Below are 6,323 nucleotides of genomic sequence, written 5' to 3' on the forward strand. Positions count from 1 at the left end.
AAAATCGTCAGAAATAAATGTATATAAACGACTGCGGTAACGGGACACTAGAAGGCTAATGAGCAGCAGTGGGGAGTCGGTGATAGCTTAAAAAACTACTTAGCGGAATTACATTCTTATTTTGTCGATATATTTCTTTATTCTTCTTCAGACAACCCAATCGTGGGCCAATCAGGCCTCCTGTTGTCTATCTTTCTCATGTAGACTCTTCCAGTGACCTTAGTAGCTTTAAACTTCAGGGCTGCAAAGGCCTGTAGGGCAGTGAATAATATCTATTTTCTTTCACCTTTTACATTTAAGCCGAGATGTCTTCTGATTGGTGCAAGATTTTTACAATTCCTTAGTTCCAATTCCTTCATAATGACTCATACTGGAAAAGTAGTCATCCATCCTTTTCTTAGGACGACTAATCTTGCTTTGTTATTGGACCCAATGCAAGAATAGAACATTTTATCAATGATCAAGCATTTATCAAAACAAGAAAACTAGGGTCACTGAGGGAAACAGGGATAATGAATATGGAAAGCAAAGCCAAACAATTAAGACATGATAAAACCTCAATATATTCTCTCAGAGATATGTTCTGACGGCCATGGACAACTTCTGAGGCTTCAAAGTCCCCAGAAATAGTGCTTGGTGACCTCATAGCTGGGAACCCCATATGAGTTTTTTTTTTTAATAAATAATGACCGGCAGGACACGGATAAAACATGTTTCTATCAGAGGCTATCTCTACTGAATGGAAGAATGTGAGGAAAAAAGTGAAAATTCATCAGGTCTCTAAAAGAGTTTCCAGACTTGTGTTTTTTAGGTAGAAATGTTATACGAAAGAGAGACTAAAGGAGGAAGAGAATTCCGAAGCTCAGCTATATGAGGGAGGAAAAGGGTATAATAATGGTCATTTCTCGAGTGGCGAGTCTCCACCTAGAAACTGCGGAAAGCACTGTCTAGATGCGTGGTTTGCGTTCAAGCCTTGGGGTGGGGACACATACAGACAACTCATAAGAACAGTGGCCCAAATAACAATAAGAAAAGAGAGAATAGTAACATAGCTGCGTACAAAGAGGGATGGTTGATGAGAGGTATTGCGAGGAGAGTTAAGTGGTTGTGGTAGTGGAAGAAAGAACCTAAATGTGTGAGCAATGCCTCATACTACGGCGAACAAAACCTTTGTAGATATGTAACAGCTGCTCAGGAAAATAGTTACGGCATCTGTACCTGACCCTCAGCTTTTGGGAAGCAGAGGTTGTAGATGATGAATACATAAGATGTCCAGGATAGAGCAGAAGATAACTATGGGAACAAGTTCATCAGACTGATTAATTTGATGAAAATTTATTGTCTTTCTTGTAAGAGCGAAAGGGTATGGCTGTTGATTTATCATTGTCTGTAGGCGATAGCCAACAAGCATATCTTGAATTAAGTCACTTTTATGTTATCCTAAGGTATGAGGTAAGAGATCCATTAGAAGACAGAAGGTATTCTTAGCTGCAGGTTGAAGGGTAGCATTGTAAGCTTATTACTTTAGAGAAAGATTAAGGAAGATTGGTGAGACAGCTGTGAGTAATACAAGGGAGGTTTGCTGAATATGATGGAACAAATATATGATTCAAAGCCAAAGGTTATGAATGATTGATTAAAGTGATACAGTACCTGATCTCTTCCTCATTCCAAACCATCTATCATAGGCCAGATTTTAAGACTATCATGAACTCAAAGAAATTATTATTCATTTAGATTTTATCATAAAGATGTCAGGTCGTAGGAAATTCGAGCAAATGTGTCACAAAGGTAACCTAAAAGAGTATTAGTAGAACTGGTAAACTTGCTGTTATATTGAATAACTGCAATGCACAAAATCCGCAAACAAATGGTGATTACGTTGTTATAGAATAGCATAACAGGAATGTATATGATGAAATGCTGTGTATCTCTATTATGTGTAGAAATTAAAGTGAATAGCTCGAACATCTCTCAAATGAATAACACGTAGCTATGAGACACAAGCTCCTTACTGTAGATCTTATATCTCCCAGGTTTGAAGCCACTTCGCTAAGAATCTTACCCTCTTTAACTTGCCTCATGTTTCGCATATTTTCCACTGGGTTGCTCCACGTACAATTTCTTTGATTATTTCACCTCCTGACACGAAGTATTGCACTCTTTACAATCCTATATTGAAACTCTACATGAAGGAGATGTCAGTCCACACCACAAGGACTGGAAAGGCTCTATGTGAGATGATACTGATGGGGTCAAGGCCCATTCTCTTTCCCTCTCAAACAATTAGGGATAAAACTGTATACAATGAACACAGTTCCCCTACGACATGATCTTTCTTCCAAAACAATCCACCTCTTTTTTTTCACCTTTAAGTTTTCATACTATGCTGCACTACTTGTACCCCCCTGTGTATTTTCCTAGCATAAGCATATTTCTAATACTGCCTACAGGGCGAGTCCGTCTCCCATCCCACTTAGAAGCAAGTCTGGACCTCTGGAAGAACTAAGTGGATATCCCTCTATGGCTATATTATCATCATTATCATTATCATAGTACCATTATTATTTTCTTTTTATTATACTTAGTCGCTGTCTCCCGCGTTAGCGAGGTAGAGCAAGGAACCTGACAAAAGAATGATCCAACCGACCCACATACACATTTATATACATAAACGTTCACACACGCACATATACATACCTATACATCTCAATGTACACATATGTAAATATACACATACATATACATATTTACACATGGACATATTCACACTTAGTGCCTTCATCCATTCTCATCGCTAGGAAAAGACAACAAAGGCTACATTCGTTCACACTCAGTCTCCAGCTGTCATGTGTAATACACCGAAGCTACTCCTCCCTTTCCACATCCAAACCCCAAAACACCTATACATGGTTTATCCCACAAGCCCTGGTTCAATCCATTGACAGCACGTCGACCCGCGGTATAGCACATCGTTCCAATTCACTCTATTCCTTGCACGCCTTTCTCCCTCCTGCTTGTTCAGGCCCCGATCGCTCACAATCTTTTTCAATCCATCCTTCCACCTCCAATTTGCTGTCCCACTTCTCCTCGTTCCCTCCACCTCTGACACATATACCCCTTTGTCAATCTTTCCACACTAATTCTCTCCATGTGACTAAAACATCTCAATACACCCTCTTCTGCTCTCTCAACCACACGCTTTTTATTACCACGCATCTATCTTACTCTTCCATTACTTACTCGATCAAACCACCTCACACCACATACTTTCCTTAAACATTTCATTTCCATCACATCCACCCTCCTCCGCACAACCCTATCTATAGCCCATGCCCCTCAACCATATAACATTGTTGGAACCACTATTCCTTCAAACATACTCATTTTTGCTCTCCGAGATAACGTTCTCGCCTTCCACACTTACTTCAACGCCCCCAGAACCTTCGCCCCCTCCCCCATCCTATGACTCACTCCCGCTTCAATGGTTCCATCCCCTGCTAAATGCACTCCCAGATATCTAAAACATTTCACTTCCTCCAGTTTTTCTCCATTCAAACTTACCTCCCAATTAACTTATCCCTCAACCCTACTGAACCTAACAACCTTGCTCATATTCACATTTACTCTCAGCTTTCTACTTTCACACACTGCACCATACCCAGCCACCAACTTCTACACTTTCTCACCCGAATCAGCCAACAGCGATGTATCATCAGCGAACAACAACTGACTCACTTCCCAAGTTCTCTCATCCACAACAGACTGCATACTTGCCCCCCTCTCCAAAACTCTTGCATTCACCTTCCTAACAACCCCAACCATAAACAAATCAAACAACCATGCAGACATCATACACCCTTGCCTCAAACTGACATTCACTGTGAACCAATCACTTTCCTCTCTAAAAACTTTTAACTGCTTCCAGAAACCTACCTCCCACACCATATACTCTTAATACCTTCCACAGAGCATCTCTATCAACTCTATCATATGCCTTCTCCAGGTCCATAAATGATACATACAAATCCATCTGTTTTTCTAAGTATTTCTCACATATATTCTTTAAAGCAAACACCTGATCCACACATCCTCTACCACTTATCACCATTATCATTGTTATCACTATTATCATTATTATTATTATTATTATTATTATTATTATTATTATTATTATTATTATTATTATTATTCTTTCTTTCTTTCAAACTATTCGCCATTTCCCGCGTTAGCGAGGTAGCGTTAGGAACAGAGGACTGGGCCTTTTTTGGAATATCCTCACCTGGCCCCCTCTGTTCCTTCTTTTGGAAAATTAAAAAAAAAAAAAAACGATAGGGGAGGATTTCCAGCCCCCCCGCTCCCTCCCCTTTTAGTCGCCTTCTACGACACGCAGGGAATACGTGGGAAGTAATCTTAATCCCCTATCCCCAGGGAAAATTATTATTATTATTATTATTATTATTATTATTATTATTGTTATTATTATTATTATTATTATTATTATCATTATTATTGTTATTATCATTATTATTATTATTATTGTTATTATTATTATTAACATTATTATTATTATTATTATTATTATTATTATTATTATTATTATTATTATAATCATTTTTTTTTTTTTTTTGCTTTGTCGCTGTCTCCCGCGTTTGCGAGGTAGCGCAAGGAAACAGACGAAAGAAATGGCCCAACCCACCCCCATACACATGTATATACATACGTCCACACACGCAAATATACAATACCTACACAGCTTTCCATGGTTTACCCCAGACGCTTCACATGCCCTGATTCAATCCACTGACAGCACGTCAACCCTGGTATACCACATCGATCCAATTCACTCTATTCCTTGCCCTCCTTTCACCCTCCTGCATGTTCAGGCCCCGATCACACAAAATCTTTTTCACTTCATCTTTCCACCTCCAATTTGGTCTCCCACTTCTCCTCGTTCCCTCCACCTCCGACACATATATCCTCTTGGTCAATCTTTCCTCACTCATTCTCTCCATGTGCCCAAACCATTTCAAAACACCCTCTTCTGCTCTCTCAGAAACGCTCTTTTTATTTCCACACTTCTCTCTCACCCTTACGTTAATTACTCGATCAAACCACCTCACACCACACATTGTCCTCAAACATCTCATTCCCAGCACATCCATTCTCCTGCGCACAACTCTATCCATAGCCCACGCCTCGCAACCATACAACATTGTTGGAACCACTATTCCTTCAAACATTCCCATTTTTGCTTTCCGAGATAATGTTCTCGACTTCCACACATTCTTCAAGGCTCCCAGGATTTTCGCCCCCTCCCCCACCCTATGATCCATTTCCGCTTCCATGGTTCCATTCGGTGCCAGTTCCACTCCCAGATATCTAAAACACTTACTTCCTCCAGTTTTTCTCCATTCAAACTTACCTCCCAATTGACTTGACCCTCAACCCTACTGTACCTAATTATCATTATTATTACTATTATCATTTCTATTATTATTATTATTATTATCATCATTATTATCGTTATCATTATCATTATTATTATTATTATTATTACTATCATTATTATTATTATTATCATTATTATTATTATCATTATCATTATTATTACTATTATTATTGTTATTATTATTACTATTATTATTATTATCATCACTATTATTATTATCATTATTAATACTATCATTATTATCATTATTATTATTATTAATCATTTTTGTCATTACTCTTACATTATCACTATCATTAATACGATTATCTTTATTATTAAGATAGGGGGTAACTGTGTTTTTCACTGGTGATATGGAATTTTCACTGTATGTATGATTCATGGCAAAGTGCCATATAGTAGTAGTGTTTAAGTTAAAGGGGAAAAAGTGAATTTCTAACCTAAAGTGGTATCAATAGGAGAGTGGTGACCGAAAGGGCGGTGGCATTCACAAAGTTTTAGAATGGGTAAGAATGAATGTTGTGTGTGTTGGATATTCACTTTCAGAATGTGTGTGAGAAATAGAGTAATAGAAGGAACTATATTTGGCATTCATGGATCTAGAGAAAGTGTGTAACAGAGTTGATAGAGATGGGCTATGGAAGGAGTTCCAAATATATGGCGCGGGAGAAAAGCTACGAAAGTAGTTATGAGCTAAATTCAAGAGAGTAAGGCGAGTAAATAAAGAGGAGAGAATGATTTCAGGTAAGGGTTGGTCTTGCCTCAGGGGTGCGATTATAGATAGGCAGCACTGGTTTCAGTGCATTACGCTGAACATTTGAAGCGGGATGTGAGCGAATTAAGCAGTTTCTTCGTCTGTAATTGGCCCTAC

This window comes from Panulirus ornatus, chromosome 5, assembly GCF_036320965.1.
Source record: "Panulirus ornatus isolate Po-2019 chromosome 5, ASM3632096v1, whole genome shotgun sequence".
In the NCBI taxonomy this organism is placed as follows: Eukaryota; Metazoa; Arthropoda; class Malacostraca; order Decapoda; family Palinuridae; genus Panulirus; species Panulirus ornatus.